The following is a 17,474-nucleotide window of genomic DNA, read 5'->3' as shown; positions in this document are numbered from 1 at the left end:
CGCCACAACTTTCTCATTGAGTTTCTTCAGGTTTACTTTTTCCAGGATGATTTGAGTTTCTCCATATAACACAGCGTAACAAAAATTAACTTTTGGTCTGTCTCAAGAGCAAACTTATGTTTCTCTGACAGATTTTGGGCCGCTGAATCCGAATCCGGGCTCAGATTTGCTCCAACACGTCACAATTTTGAGCTATATCTCAATTTATAGGGCAAAATATGCGATTTTGGGCTTTTTTGACTGCAAGCCATTAAGCATGGAAATATTTTTTTAAGCAATCAAAACGTTAATTGGTCAATTAACATCTAAATTAACGACTCATGCAAAATATTTCGTTTTACCAAATTGAATTTGATAGTTTTGAGCGATTTATGTTAGGTACGATATTTCCCATACAAGTCACCCTCCAAAAGTTGTATGCAAGTTTTCATACTAACATAAAATGCTTAAATCTATCAAATTTGATTTGGTAAAACGAAATATTTTGCATGAGTCGTTAATTTAGATGTTAATTGGGTTTTTAAATTAAGAAAAATTCAATGATTTTTTTATTTTTAAACGAAAGAGCACCTTTTTCTGAGCCGCTATGATTTTTTTCAGATTTTTAGAACTTTATTTTGGTATCTAAAATCAATTTCAAAGAGATTTTTTTAAATCACCTTTTGACAGCTGGGCAACTGCTTGACAGCTCCGCTCAGTACAAAATGCGACGAGGGGTGATTCGACAAATCGCTCCCATATAAATTTCATATTGATTTTTAAATAGGTTCCCGGGCTCCAAAATTGATGAAAATTTGGATTTCGGCTCAGTTTGGCATGCAGATTCAGAATATGGAATTATCTCAACACCACTAAAGAAGCCAATTGACCAATTAACGTTTTGATTGCTTAAAAAAAAATATTTCCATGCTTAATGGCTTGCAGTCAAAAAAGCCCAAAATCGCATATTTTGCCCTATAAATTGAGGTATAGCTCAAAATTGTGACGTGTTGAAGCAAATCTGAGCCCGGATTCGGATTCAGCGGCCCAAAATCTTTCAGAGACACATAAGTTTGCTCTTGAGACAAAAAAATGTTGCGCTGTGTAATTCGCTTAGAGTTGCTTTAAAGTTTTCTCCAATAATGTTCCCTGAAGTTTCTCCAAAAATGTATCCAAAAGTTTCTCCAAAAGGGCACAGGAGACGCTTTATGAACCTCGCCTGAGATTTTTTTCTTTAAGTTCGTTCAGGAGTTTCGCTTGAACAATTCAAATTGGATTCGTAAGTTTTGTTTCGAAAAATGTGTGAGTCTTATTATAGAAATTTAAACAAGCAGTGAAAATTAAACAATATTGGCATTGACTGCGCTTAAAAACTGCAACTAATTTTTAAACGATTCAAGATTGCATTTTAACAAACTTTCATTTGATTCGTACCACTTATAAATAACTATAAGCTGGCTTAGTGACTTAGCTGAAAAGCCGAAATATTTCGGAGCTGCGATTTCGAATCTTACCAGAACGGATTGTTCTTTTTGTTTATTTATCATTTAATTTGTGTTCAACGCTGTGAAAATTGATCAGCATTTTTTTGTTTGATTTCTTAATAAATTTAACGAGTTATTTCAAATAATCGTTCAAAAAATTCGATTCGTCCTAAAGTACTCCGCGAGCCGCATCTTAAGGCTTGGAGGGCCGCAGGATGAGCACCACTGTGTTATACGATAGATTGACATTGTGCTGTGAAAGTTGGAAGAAAATGAAACGGCTTTTTCAATCCGTTTCTAGTTCTATCGACGGCTATGAACCTAAGGATGTACATGAGATGTATAGGTAGAGAAGAGAGAGAAAGTAGACAGATTGATAGAAAGATGTAAAGTAGGATGAAGAGACGAACCAGCCAACCCGAGCAGGAGTAAATAGCTGAGGAATACCAAACTCAGGCATGGAAAACCGAATACCTACAACCGCAATGATGTATTAAGAAGCCCTGCATTAGAGGTAAAATACCTAAAATAATAACTGGTGTGTATTCTGTACATAACACGTGAATAATGACATCTGGTATGGTAATACCTAAATAATAATCGGTGATTTTTCCATACAAATAGTGATTTTTCCATAATTGAATAATACCTCAAGCGGTCTTCAACACCAAACTACTACTCAAACCTCGTTGAGGCATTTCATTAATATCTACAAAATACCAAAATACTGGGTAATCAACCAATACCTTGTCTTGGTATGATACCTGACTTTGGTATGCTGCTGTTATGTGTCAGTTATTCGTTCCTGCTCGGGAAGGGCTGAGTCTCTATAATAAAGACAAATCAATCAAATATAAGTAGAAGGAAACCTACTAAAAACTTAACTACTAGTTAACTAGTAGCTAATCGCACATATCAACTGTTCAGAACACCTGCAAATTCCACCTCGTTCGTGCAGTGAACGATGAGAAAGCTTAAGAACCACTGTTTTACATTGATCATACTAACCCATTACATTGTAAACTACATGGAACAACCACTAACCAACCCGGAAAAACTTCCTCTTCGATATAAGTACGTACAACGATGGGCGGCTGGCTGATGAAACTAGCACAGCCGATGGCGATAGCACAACGGAACGAATGGAATAGCAACGAGCAGCAAGGATGTGGACATAGGTAGGTAGGTAGGTATGTAGGAAAACAAACCCATACATGGACATTGCCCCACCTCAATGAAAATGCATTTAGCCTACATCGTCGCAACCGCCATGGTCAATAACACACAACATAGCCAACGCCGAAAACAACAACTTCGGCGTAGTGCCGTCGTGTGCTTGATGGGGACCGAAATCACCTCGCACTAGTCGACATCGACACAGATATGCAATCGGTAATTCTTGTAAATGGAATAAAAATGAGCACTCTGTTTAGTTCTGTTTGTACAGTTTTTTCTTCGCTCTCAGAATGGAAAACAACGAAATTGTTTATTGATTGTGTATGTATGTAGGTATGTGGGGGCAAACACCGGCAAGCGCAACCCGGAAGGATACCGAGAACAGGTTGCTTGCAACTTGATTGGATGGAACAGACAAGCCAAACCGATTCGTTTTGGGACACGTCTGTCAATTTGATCGGAATGTTCATTGATTTTTCGGGTCAGAATGAATATTCAAGGTTTTTGGGGCTAAGATAAACATACGTAGGACTTGCAGCATTCTACGATTAGTACAGTCATAGCACAATCATGGGTCACCCACAATTATGGGTCAAATACATTTGAATTGCATGGTGAACTGTCTGACTAATAATTGTGACAGAGTGACCCATAATTGTACAATGACTGTATCATTGTTTGCATATCATTTTTCTATGACTTCAAGAAATTATTCTATTCATTGAGATTGCTTTTTCTGAATATTTACAGAATAGTATGTCTGTTTGTTTATGTTCCAACAGAAACGCAAAAGGAAAAGGGAATACCATGGTAATTCGATTGACACGTGTGACACTTTTTTAATTAAGAATGTCAATCCAATCTGTGTTGTGTTTTCAGCAATCTTGATGTTGGAAAACAGTGCATTGGAGTTAATCGAGTTTTGACAAATTTCCAATAAGGGAAATAGTTGGAAGCATAAATCGACACTGAAGGGGGTAATATGACTGAACGCATAATGGTTATTTATGCAACGAGTTGCAAAATGATGATTTGTACAGCACGATTCGTAAATTTATCCAACGAGGCTTGCCGAGTAACGTAGCTGTTGACACCTTGAACCTTGAAGATCTCTATGTCTATGCTAAAAGAAATCAAGGAAACGGCTTCATCCTCAGCAAGGTCTTGTTGAAGAATGAGTCCTTACAATCACATTACATTATCTTTACCAGTTCGGCTATATGAGTCCTTACAATCACAAACAGCTGTAAATCTTTCCATTTTTTGTTTTATTTACATTTAGTACTAAGATAATAGAGATCGTCAAAGTAACTATTATTAAATATTGGTTTCAGGTGTTTCGGGTCATTCTGATCAAATCAATATTAACCTAGGTTTTTTTTTTCTAGGTAGATCAAATCGTTTGCCAATCAAAACTACTGTGGGAATATGCACGTATTTTTTGCATGCTTTGCTTATATCCCTTGATGCAGTGAGTGAATTTGCAGCATCAAGAAAAACGCTAAATTTTATAAAACAAAAATAGTATCATCCTCACGGATCTTGCTCTCACTCTATTGTAAGTTAGTCACTCACCCCATTTTGAAGGAACTTTGACGAATTGTTGATTAAATTACCTGTGAATATAAAAGAAAAAAATAATTAAACATTTATTTAGGATTAAATATATAATACAAAATGTACTTCTACTTTTTCCACATGGCGTTACGTTTCAATTGAATCTGAGTCTGATTCTCATTTAAGTGTTCTATGAGCACTTCCCAGTTATTAAACTTTCCATGCTGATTGATCATTTGGTTTTTGTAGGTCGAATGGCAACCACGAAGATACTCTATGTCGAAGAAGTACTAGTATTATCCTACATTAGCAATATTAAGTGAAAGTCAAATATAATTCATACAGTGAACACTTTTCGAGTACGTTGCTGTAAAGATCATCAATCGATTGTGTGTGTGTGATTCTCATCAAGGCAAACGATTCCCAATTACCTCAAATTCCTATTCTCATCCGTCCAATCCAATTGAATCTTTTCTTGTAATTTTACGCCGCCTTGAAGTCTTAATTCTGAAACACAGCATTTACAAGAATAATCATTCTCCGTCTTTGTGGATTCGTTTCCCTTCCATTCATTTCACTTTCACTGTCTGTCATTCAATCCAACAGCAACGCTCTGAGGTCGAACATAATTTTCTTTCAGCCAGCAGTCATCTGGCTGGCTGCTCGTCATCTACTTTACCCGATCCACTCGTACACCCTCCTCTCTGACAAAGAAAATCCAACTTTATCAGCTCGATTTTTCCACGCTTCTTTCCGTTAAATAACTAACCAATGCGGAGCTCATCAGCAGCATCCACTCACTCGCGCAGGCAGGCCACTGTTGGCTTACAGACAGCGAACATTATGGCATTATCCATGATGAAGCTGTATATGACACAAGACACAATGAGATTTGCTGGTTCGACTGAATGTGTCTTTCTGTAGGAGCCGAACAACGGGACAAAATATAAGAATCACTAAAAAAAACTAACGGTCAGCAATCCATTTGATCAGAGTAGCTGAACAGTTTGTACAGATGAAATGTAGGATTTCAAGTAAATATTCAGCAATTCCACAGAAAATTGATAAAGTTCTTCTTCTTTATGGGTCTACGTTCTTAGTGGAACATGGCCTACCGTTCTTTAACTTTTTGTTCTTAGAGCATTTCTACATTTATTAATTGAAGGGCTTTCTTTGTCTGCCATTGCATGAATTTGTATATTATGAGGCAAGTACAATGATACTCTATGTCCCAGGGAATCGATAAAACTTTCCCGACCGAAACAGGAATCGAACCCGCCGTTTCCGGATTGGCGATCCATAGCCTTAACCACTAGGATAACTGGAGACGCCTATTTAACTAACCAAAAATGACCTACGAATAAGTAATCGCATTTTCAATGCCTGTGTTGCTATAAAGCCAACACAGTGGGGTCCCCAGTTAGCCTAGTAGTTAAGGCTATGGATCGCCAATCCGGAAACGGCGGGTTCGCTTCCCATTCCGGTCGGGAAAGTTTTATCGACTCCCTGGGAATAGAATATCATTGTACTTGCCTCACAATATACAAATTCATGCAATGGCAGGCAATGAAAACCCTTCAACTAATAACTGTGGAAGTGCTCAAAGAACACTAAGTTGAAGCGAGGCAGGCCAAGTCCCAGTATGGACGTAGAGCCATAAATAAGAAGAAGAACAGTGGATTTTTCAGTTGGGCGTCATATTACTTGAATAATGTGGAACCCTACAAATGCTCTTTATTTCGCTTGGCACCCAGCCGCGACAAAAATAAAACAGAACACTACAAATGCACAATAATACACGACGTCATAAACGGACACATACAACATCTGTACAGGGGATACTCAAAATAACTGAGACAGGAGAAATTTTCACTTTTCAAAAAATGTTCAACTCGCTGTAACTTTTCGAAAAGGGCATCGAATATTCTCAAATTTTTAATGTAAGTTCATCAACTAGTTGTGTATCAGTGGTTCAAATTGGGAAAAGATCGGTCCATTCTACACGAAGTTGTAAAGATTCTAGAAAAAGGTATAATTATTCGATAGCCAACTTTGAGCTGTTATATCTCCGGATTTAAAGAAACGAATGCAATGAAATTTTGATTATTTATGACTTATATAATGAACTTTAAAAAACAGTTGACTTAATTTGAAATTGTTAATAAGAAAAAAAAAGTTATGGCGGTTTCATTTATTTTATGTTTTTTCAGTAAATTTATCTATTTTTCATATGCATTCCATTACTTTTTCAATATCCGAGATGTATGTTTTTTTAGTTTTTGAGATATGATTTTTCGAATATAGAGAGTCATATATTTAAATACAAGTTGCTCTAAAATTGTCTGATATTGTACATCATAATATAACTTAGCCTTGTATTGCTTTTTTGAATGATTTCTGATGTTTTTGGTATCCATAGTTGTATAAGGATTCAGAATATAATCAGATTTGATAAAATGTTGTGTATGGGGAAATTTGGCCTTTTATTTCCACCATCAGTAGCTTCAATAAAAATTTCATCAAATAATCCTAGGAACGTTGTTATGCGTCAACATGAAAATTCCGCATAAATACGGCCACAAACTCCACCAGGTATTTCTCTATCAATACATCCAAGAACATCTATAGGAGATTAAACATTTGATAGTATTTTCACCAGAAAAAAAAAACGCTTCTACATAAAACCATTTTTAAAACCTATTCTCTTAAATTTTTCCGTCGAACTGAAGAAAATGCTTTGAAATATGTTCAGCAATTCTCACAGAAATTGTAGCAATAATTCGAATTCAGATTAAAATTTTATGAGAAATAAACCATAAACCTTATCCAAATTGCAATTAAATTTGCTCAAGTGATGATTCTGAATTCTAGGGTAGAAGATCCTCAAAATTGAAATTGAGCCCGTAGTTGCCTTTTCGAGAGAACAAGTACTGACGATCAAAACGTGATATTGGTCTAATTGAGATCCATTTGACCAATAACAAAAAATGAGATTTGAAGATCAATCGAATAGCTTGCTGCAATTGGTTAGATCTTACCAAGAGCTAATTGTGATATGATGATAATGCTACAGGAATGAATATGAGATATTATTTTTAGTAATTTTACCTCTTACATCTTGGACAGACAAGAAAATCAGAATTATAAATATATTTAGGTTTCTTGTTGATTAGATAGGGTGATTCGCAATTTTCTTGAACACTACCTAAATGTGGAACAGTTTCTGGAAATTTCTGTTAGGGGGCATCCATAAAGTACGTCACGCTCAGAGGGAGGAGAGGGGAGGGGGTGGTTCTGGAAAGTGTGACAAGCAATGCATAGGTATACGAAAACCCCGTACGAAGGGGGGGGGGGGGGGTTTCGAAAATTCCCAATTTTTTCGTGACGTACTAAATGGATGCCCCCTACGAAATAAGCTTTGCTGACAAATAGACTACAACAATCAAAGTCACACCATAGGTACAAGAACTGGAAGGATGTCCTTAACACTCTAACAATATTTAAAATAACATTTTTATTGTTATTTCATCAAAAAAATGTTTGTATCACACTGTCAATATGCATCAGTTATCCAGTTGTTGAACACTGGCAAAACCTAAGTTATTACCACGCCTGCCAGATTTTTTTTTACTTTACCTTATCGTGCATTTCAGAGGGTTTTAGGGGTTTTCTCGAGATGTTCCAGAGGGATTCCGGAAATTGCTAGGGGTTTTCAAGGGGTTTCAAGGACGTTCCAGGGGTGTTCCAAAGGTATTCTTAGTGTCCAAAGAGTATTTGACACTGTTCCAGGGGCGTTCCAGAGGAGTTCAGGAGCGATCCTGGGGGTTTCAAGGGGATTCAGGGGCGTTGAGGGGGGCCATGGCAATACAGGAGTGTTCCCGGGGCTTCCAAAGGCGTTCTTTTCTCAAGTCATTCTTACTTCTAATCAACCAGAGCTTTGTAAACACAAAACTGTTGAGTCTATGTTGGGTTTGGTGGCCAAAATAAAAACAGATCAATGATAGGTTTACGTCAGGTTACACGTCATCAATCACGAACAAAGCTTAAACGGCACAACAATTAGCGAGAATCGTCCAACATTAGGATGAGCTAGCCTAAGCAAGCGAACGACATTTGGGTTATAGACTTCCCATACAAATGTTCTATTTTCTCTTAGAAATTGGAATTTAAGGAAAAGCAAATTCAATGGAGAGTATACGTAATGAGTGAATCTGGACGTCTAATCTAAAGTGGAACCATGCACGGAAAAATAAATGAGAGAATAATTTCAGTACTAATCGTTCAACAATTGGCGAATTACCCTAGCCGTTACCAGTATACAGGTCGATGTGCGAGACTGATTATACATTCGCTCGCCCACTGTAGATCGCAACTGACTCTGTGCGATTTTGTTTCGGATGTTAATTGCAAGGAAAACAGCTAAAGGCACAGGTTCGAGTCGGCAGTTGAGTGCAATGTAGGAGAAAATGAAAAGATTTGATTTGATTTCAGCTCTTAAGATCTTTAGTTCCAGAAAATCTTAATAATTTTGGAGAAAATTCAATTAGAACGGTTTGATATTGCATAACGTGATGAAGTATTTAAAGCTTTGCAAGGAAGCATCGTTTTTTTTTTTTTTTTTTTTTTGTATTTACGTGTATTTTAACTTAAGCTAATTCTACACTTATGGAAGCATCGTTGTGTCTGAGTGAACAAATCAAATTACCCCCGGGAGTATATCTTACAACATTCAGATTTTGAGAACATAATCTAATTGGGGTTATGTACAAAAGGCTGAAATAACAAAAGGATGAAGCACGGAAGGCTGAAATTACAGAAGTCTGAATGCATCAAAAGGCTGAAATAGCATAAGGCTGAAATAGTGATTCGACTAGTTTTCAAACGCACCAGCCTTAAGGCTAACATCAACACTAACAACTCAGATGAACAGATCACTCCTATTGCGAATAATTACATAGATTCATTGATTATACGATCTATTTGAAAATTTGCTTGTTGGTCGACTGGCCATAATGCTATGAATTATTGAACGCCTACATTACTAAGACAGTATTTTTCAAAAGAATAGCATATATTTTAAAGAAGGGAAAATCTCTTATGATATTGTTTTAGTAGTCGTAATGACAACACTCTCCAAAACAGCATGACTCGAAAGAATAGCTCAGAATAGCACAGAAGACACTGTGACTTAGGAAGGATAAATTGACGATATGAATATTATCAGTTCCTTTTTGTGTTCGTTGGTATGCACCATTAGCCTTTTTACTAAAAGCTCAGTTTCGAAACTAGGGCCCATGCTGCGGGTTACGCGTACGATTCGCGTTCGGACCTAGAACTTTTCATTATGAAAATTTTCTTGACTCCTTTTTGGCATTGAGTACCTTCGTGCCTGTTACACGATATGCCAAAGCTGAGAAGCAGGCTCGATCTCGGTTCGGACGTAACTCCGAGAAAAGTTAGTAGTGCTATACTTATATACGCTGTTAATAACTCGGGTAGAAACAGCGAATCTGTGCTGAATCGCTATTCACCACACTTCACAACGGGGACAGTTCGCGCGCCACAGGTAAGTTCAATTTCCTTCTATTTCTTCTTCTTTTTCAGGTACACAGAGTCACGTCACATCACAAGTAAGTCTTAATACACTTTTATTCGTCCATCATAACTACTAAATTCACTACTTTATTTAACTTCTAACTTATAACTACACAAATTCAAATTACTGAAATTCACCATAAGTGGGTGTTCAGAGGGTGGTAACGATTTCACAGGTTTGTTATTCTTCTGCTTCGCTGACTATGATGATGGTGCTGATGGTCTCCGATGCCGTAGAGTAAGAGAGGGACCACCGTAGACAAGACGTCTTTTATAGTCCATGGGTTCTCCATCTTATCGAGGTAGCCGGAAGAGTGGAACGCAAAATTCCGAAGGGAGCCATCACAGTTAAAACAAAAATGTAATTTTAAATTTATTTTCATGCACATATTTGGAGCATGAAAATAAACACAAAATTGCATCGACGTTGAAACCTACACGATTCAAGAACGTCGACCAAACGTGTAAATCTAAACGTCGTTGAAATTTCAATTTTGCTTGCACGCGGTTCGTCTGTGTGGCATTTTGTTCCGTTTTCGTTTGTACCCATGACGTACGGACCTCTCCCCGGCATTCGGAAGCAGCAGCACAAGTCAATGGAATGGAAGTAATGCTTTTATTTGAAAGATTTAAAACAGTACAACATTTTAACACTAATAAAACACATCATTTATATATAAGTTGATTGATAAAGCGCAGGACGCAGGAAATTGTCGTCTACCATCTCAGGCGCGTTCTACTGCTTGCTGCTTGCCATGGACGTGATGGATAATCGTGGTATCTGGAAGAAAGCATCATTCCGGATCATACTTTTCGCTATCACAGTCGAATATGAATTCAGCTCTTACCTGTAGATATAATGGTGATCTTGTATACACTCGGTGGCACGAGTTAAATTATCCGACGTGTGGTACAGAAGTAAATATCCTCGAGAAACAGCTCAGCAAACGCACCCGATCCAGCACGACGGCCATACTTGTCTCAGCTAACTGACGCGGCTGTTGCTTGTTGGAATTTACAGTTTATTCAATTGGAAAATCAATGCGTAGTAAAATAAAATGTATTTCGATGTGACTTTGAATCTTTTTCCATGCTCTTATTATGTGCATGCATTTCAACTCAAATTTAAATTGAATGTTAGTTTCAAGTCGTTTAATATTACAGCTCTCTTGTTTTACATGTCATTTAAAATTAATTAATTTTTGCTGTGATGTTCATCAGCCATAGTAATTCGTGCTGTGAGTTTCTACAGCTTCCACAGGTAGATGACGCCACGATATCCTCTTCGCACTTGATTTGATGTGCGAACATACGCATTTTCGTATTTTCAGCCTTTTCAACCATCAGCCTTTTGTAATTTCAGCCTTATGTTACACTTTCTTGATTTCAGCCTTTCGTATTCAGCCTTTTGTGCATTCAGCCTTTTGAAATTCAGCCTTATGTTACAATCCCTCTAATTGCCAGGGACGGTGGCGCAATTTCGTCTACCTCGGTTCCTCGCTAACGGCTGACAATAACGTGAGCCGTGAAATACGAAGGCGCATTATCAGTAAAAGTCGTGCCTACTATGGGCTCCAGAAGAAACTGCGGTCAAAAAAAAAATTCACCCCCGCACCAAATGTGCCATGTACAAGACGTTAATAAGACCGGTGGTTCTCTACGGACACGAGACATGGACGATGCTCGAGGAGGACCTGCAAACACTCGGAGTTTTCGAGCGACGGGTGCTAAGGACGATCTTCGGCAGCGTGCAGGAGAACGGTGTGTGGCGGAGAAGGATGAACCACGAGCTCGCTGCACTTTACGGCGAACCCAGCATCCAGAAAGTGGCCAAAGCCGGAAGGATACGGTGGGCAAGGCATGTTACAAGAATGCCGGACAACAACCCTGCAAAGTTGGTGTTTGCTAATCATCCGGTTGGTACAAGAAGGCGTGGAGCGCAGAGAGCACGATGGGCGGACCAGGCGAGTGTTGGACGTGACCGACGTTGGAGAGCTGCAGCTGCAAATCGAGTATTATGGCGGCAAATTGTTGATTCAGTATTATCATGAATTTGATGTTAACTAAATAAATGAATGAATGAATGAGGTGGCGCAATTTGTCAGACGTTTGCTTCATAAACAGGTGGTCATGGGTTCGATCCCAGCCTTTCCCCTGAGAGCAGCTGACACTGACCCTCTTCTGAGCCCATGGCTCAAACGAACCCGGATACAAGGACAGCGGTGAACGGCAACTCATAATGGACCCCCAATCGGACTGGAAAAAGGAACAACCAACAGCCTCACATCCTCGTGCTCATTATTCTACCATGATAGGGTAGAAAGTGAAAGCAGCGCAACGGCAACCAGTTCGATATAGAAGAATTAGAATAGAATGCATTTAGGCGCTGTACAAAGTGTAAGTACAGCTTCCAATTGGAATCGATCACGCAGTGCCCTAGTGGATTGAAAGTGATGGAAGAATAAAAAAATAAACATAATCTAATTGCTGATCGTCTATCAAGAGATATCTAATGTAGAATCCAATTGTTGATGTAGAATTCCAATTCCAGAATCAGTAACAATTGAAATAAGGATGATGAACTGATTCTGAGAAAGGACTTAAATCTCTAGGTCACTAGTAATCCTACCTAGATTGGCGTCAAAAATTTTTGCGATTTTAACAATTTTGCGGACACTGGAGCTGATTTTGTAAATGTGCAAGGGTTACACATTTTTGATGTAGTCTGGAAATTATGCACTTTAGTGCTGAGCGGCGTTAGCGTGTTGGGGATTGCAGTTGAAAACATACGCTCGGTAATTATACTGCAACACATCAGAGACATCAGAAGCGAAACACAACACTAGAGTATGTTAGCGACAATCAAGTGAGACATCAAACATCGTAGCGCCGAAACAAGATGCCAGATGATGCTTGATGGAGGGTGATAAGACTTCTGTTCGTTTTATTAAATTTTAATTTGATACATTTAGTTATTTATCGTGAATCATGGATATAACTAATTATTAAAAATGTATATATAGTTGTAACATCAAGTTAATAAAAAATGAATCGATTTTATAGTAAAAAACAACGAATACGAATAACAGTTTTTGGGTAATATTTTTGAAAGCCTTATCCTAGTTTAAATCACTGTAAAAGTCATTTATGTTACAAAACTGTATTATGATAGACGCGTATTGCACTCGCATAAGCATCCATTCATCCCATAATGGATTACACACAAAAGCCGAATGCACTTGCACCGTAACCACCATTCCACCCACTCTCAACCAAGAGCATCGAGTTTCCGGTACAGCTCCACTACTGTAGAGCCAGCCAGTGACGCCGGTGCAGTGACATTGGACGAAAATCGATCCACCATACATTTCTGCCAGCGCCAACAACATATTAGTTATTGGGGAGCAGCTCAGCCGGAGCCAACAATGGGTGTCGTCGTCGTCGTCATTTTGATTTCCCTTCGCTGCTGTGAAGCGGATATTGGTTCGTTCGTTCAAGTTTAGACGAGAAGGGTCTTCTGCATTACTGTGCGCGCCTAGCCTACATAGGTTAATGCACCCTTGGGAGCACTTTGCTCGCCTTGAATGTCGCACCGCACCGGCAAATGGTCCGCAAGGGAGGGTACGATTTTTTTTCTCGAGTCATCTTTTCCGTCGCCTTTGGCCGCGATAATAATGCGTTCTAAAACAGATCAATCTTCTTTGAACGACGGGTGCGCAGCGCAGTAGTGTGTTGTGATGTACCTACTCTCTGTTGTGCTGTGATGACGTTGGAATCTGATAGACGATTTATTGCAGGTCAGGTGAATTGGGAGCGGCAGATAGCGATCCGACCGAGAAATATTCGCATCAATTTCCTGCAGGTTATTCGATCAGATAGATTGTGGTGCAAATGGTCAATAAAAACAGTGTTTCATTGTAGCAAAAATGCGGTGACCATGAAAAATCAGGTCGCGGAGGAGCTTTTTCGATGAGAGCTATTCATGGTTTTCCTAATCGCCGCCGCTGAATAATGTTTTTGCAATTGTTTTTTTGCCATATTTCATTCATTTCACAATATTCGAATCTTTGTACACAGCATTATTTGTTCAGTACACAGCTCGTGATTTATGCGTCTGCGCAAAATACCATTTTTTTGTCCGAGAATCGTCACGCAAACCAACAAGCATGCGCCACCATGAAATGTTAGTACCCGACTTGCCAATCGAATCCAAGTAAATTTGAAATAGCATCACTCAGTTTCAACCCACCCAAGGTTACAAATGAGATAGCCACTTCGTTTACGATCCAAAAACTTGGCTTTGACACACTCAGAGTATCAGCATAATTCCTGAAAACCATGTTCTGGCATTATGTACCAAAGCTGATTTATATTCATTGAAACGTACGTTGCATCCATATCAAACAAATTATGCATGCCATATTTCCTGAAAATAAGCATCTGATCCGTCGTTGATTAACAACTAATCCCCCCCCCCCCTCCCCCCGGCGCAAGAAGCAGTTTGGTACTCGCAGACGATGCATTCCTCAAGAGGTCTCAGATTGTTGAACAGGATATGCGATGACTTGTACGCCGAATTGAAGATTGAGCATATGAGGCCAATCAACCAACTCGTATCCTCTCATATGGTTTCAAGAATCTGGTGGCAAGTTGCATCAATAACTGTTCGCTTCCACGCATAAGAAGACCTCGTCCTTCCAGCAGCTGTTGTTGTTTCACAACTCTTTGAGAGCCTCCTCAACCTCTTGATAGTGGATCCACTGTTTGGCCGTCATCAACTGAGGGGGTTAGAAGCAAAGGGGTGTAAGTGACAAAAATCCCCTTTCGAGTAAACTGCCCCCATTGGCACAACAGTCCCATGTGAATAGGAAACCCAACAAACATGGGACTGTTATGCGAATAGGGGTAGTAAATGAGGTTTCAAGTTTTTAACCAATTTTTCATCCCATACAAAATGTATGGAGTTTCAAAATCAACCCAATTTTCTCTGATTTATTGTATTTTTTTCCATCATCGTAGAAACAATCTTAAAAAAGTTCCCGAAAGCTTGTTTGCATTAGTATGAATATAATAATATTCTTAGCCATCTTTTCAATCCAAAATTAAATGACAAGAATGTGTGAAAAATTGATTATTAAGTAGACATTATTAAAGAAATTTTGAAATAAACCCACGAGATCTTTCCTTGTTTTTTTTTTTCTGGAAATAAGTTTAAGAATTTCTCTGGCGGAATTTTGGTGAAAAGGCGTGGAAAAGTAATTTGAAAATTTCTACTGCCAGCTTTTGGAGGTTGCTATAAAAAGTTTTGAAAATTCCTCAAAAAATCTTTCCAGAAATACATAAGAGACGCCTATAACTTACCAGGAGGTTTTTAGTCTTAAAATGATTTCGAGAATTCCATCTAGAAACTCCACTGATATATTTTTGGCTATTATTGACAAAATCATTACCTTCAGCAGTCTCTTCTGATGTTTTTACTACAATTGTATTTCATTACTACCAGGATATACTGTGCATCTCAAGTATTTACTCCAGCCCAGACCTTCAAAGTCCCTTTTGTTAAGGAATTCCATCAAAAACAAATTCAACGGTATATTCCAGAGATTACGTTATAATTTCTTATATAAGATCCTTTTGAAACTTTTTACCAATTTTCTTGACTTATAAGCCTCATACCACCAAGAATTATTTGGTCAACTTGTCGTATTTTTTTAGGAAGTGCGTCAAGTAATCGATCAAATCCAGAATATATCAATAGATTAATGGATTTCTCCAGGGACATCTGAAAAAATGTATGTAGTACTTCTAAATCAAAAATCTAGCGTAAGATTTTCTGAAGAAATCTGTCAGTAATGGTTGTAGGTACTACGAAAAATGATGCAGGAAATACGGCCTTAACCCTTTATAAGGCAGTGGCAACTATATTGCCACCAACTGTTTTTATTTTTTTTCTGTTTTATAACAATTTATTTCGAACTTCTTTTTTGGTTTACGCAAAATTAGGATTGCTAACAACGTCTGGTATTTTTTTAGTACTAAACAAAGCTTTAACAACAATTTGTAGTCTCAGCTCAGCTGGGGGTGGAAGCTCAGGTAAAATATTATCTCCTGGGCGCCCATTAAAAACACCACCCCCGGCGAAGACTGGCGCTCGAGCCTAGCTATTTAGCACTGTAGTTGGAGGAAATGCCAATGCAGAACCCGTAGCTTCCGGGAAGGTAAGCCCAGCTCCCTGGGTTAGTGGGTTGGTGTCAGGCCCTGCGAGCCAGCCGTAAAAAGGACTAGCACCGGAAAATCAACAAGAGAAGAATGCGAACCGATACCAATGGCGACGACCACAGCGACGAAAAGGGACTTGCGATTGGAAGCTCGGTACGTGGAACTGCAGATCTCTCAACTTCATCGGGAGCACCCGCATACTCGCCGATATACTGAAGGACCGCGGGTTCGGAATCGTAGCGCTGCAGGAGGTGTGTTGGACAGGATCTATGGTGCGAACGTTTAGAGGTAATCATACCATCTACCAGAGTTGCGGCAACATACGTGAGCTGGGAACAGCTTTTATAGTGATGGGCGACATGCAGAGGCGCGTGATCGGTTGGTGGCCGATCGACGAAAGAATGTGCAGGTTGAGGATCAAGGGCCGATTCTTCAACATTAGCATAATAAACGTGCACAGCCCTCACTCCGGAAGCACTGATGATGACAAAGACGCATTTTACGCGCAGCTCGAACGCGAGTACGACCGCTGCCCAAACCACGACGTCAAGATCATAGGGGATCTAAACGCTCAGGTAGGCCAGGAGGAGGAATTCAGACCGACGATTGGAAAGTTCAGCGCCCACCAGCTGACGAACGAAAATGACCTACGCCTCATCGATTTCGCCGCCTCCAAGAACATGGCCATTCGTAGCACCTTCTTCCAGCACAGCCTCCCGTATCGTTACACCTGGAGATCACCACAACAAACGGAATCGCAAATCGACCACGTTCTGATTGATGGACGGAACTTCTCCGACATTATCGACGTCAGGACCTATCGTGGCGCTAATATCGACTCCGATCACTACCTGGTGATGGTTAAACTGCGCCCAAAACTCTCCGTTATTAACAACGTACATTACCGGCGGCCGCCCCGGTACGATCTAGAGCGACTGAAGCAACCGGATGTCGCCACCGCATACGCGCAGAATCTCGAGGCAGCGTTGCCGGACGAGGGTGTGCTCGATGTGGCCCCTCTAGAGGACTGCTGGAGTACAGTGAAAGCAGCCATCAACAACGCAGCCGAGAGCACTATCGGGTACGTAGAACGGAGTCGACGAAACGATTGGTTCGACGAGGAGTGCAGAGCGGTTCTGGAGGAGAAGGATGCAGCGCGGGCGGTAATGCTGCAGCATGGAACCCGACAGAATGTGGAGCGATACAGACAGAAGCGGAAGCAGCAGACCCGTCTCTTCCGGGAGAAAAAGCGCCGCCTGGAAGAAGCGGAGTGCGAGGAAATGGAGCTGCTGTGCCGTTCACAGGAAACACGCAAATTCTACCAGAAGCTCAACGCATCCCGCAAAGGCTACGTGCCGCAAGCCGAAATATGCAGGGATAAGGAAGGGAGCCTCCTGACGGACAAACGTGAGGTAATCGAAAGGTGGAAGCAGCACTTCGACGAGCACCTGAATGGCGAAGAGA

General features: G+C 39.7%; 1 protein-coding gene and 1 long non-coding RNA gene across 3 annotated transcripts in view; both read right to left on the bottom strand.

The window, feature by feature from the left end:
• Nucleotides 1-17,474, bottom strand: part of LOC109400987 (early estrogen-induced gene 1 protein) — a 337,105-nt gene that overhangs the window by 281,550 nt on the left and 38,081 nt on the right. The window lies entirely within an intron of this gene.
• LOC134287051 (uncharacterized) lies at nt 10,386-10,789 on the bottom strand. Its single transcript, XR_009996977.1, has 2 exons — nt 10,640-10,789; nt 10,386-10,572 (listed from the first exon to the last, which is right to left on the bottom strand). It is a non-coding gene; the product is annotated as an uncharacterized LOC134287051 (long non-coding RNA).

The sequence above is a fragment of the Aedes albopictus genome, chromosome 2, assembly GCF_035046485.1.
Source record: "Aedes albopictus strain Foshan chromosome 2, AalbF5, whole genome shotgun sequence".
Classification (NCBI taxonomy): Eukaryota; Metazoa; Arthropoda; class Insecta; order Diptera; family Culicidae; genus Aedes; species Aedes albopictus.
The sequence above is the reverse complement of the archived record's forward strand: the minus strand, read 5'-3'. Positions and strand labels throughout refer to the sequence as shown.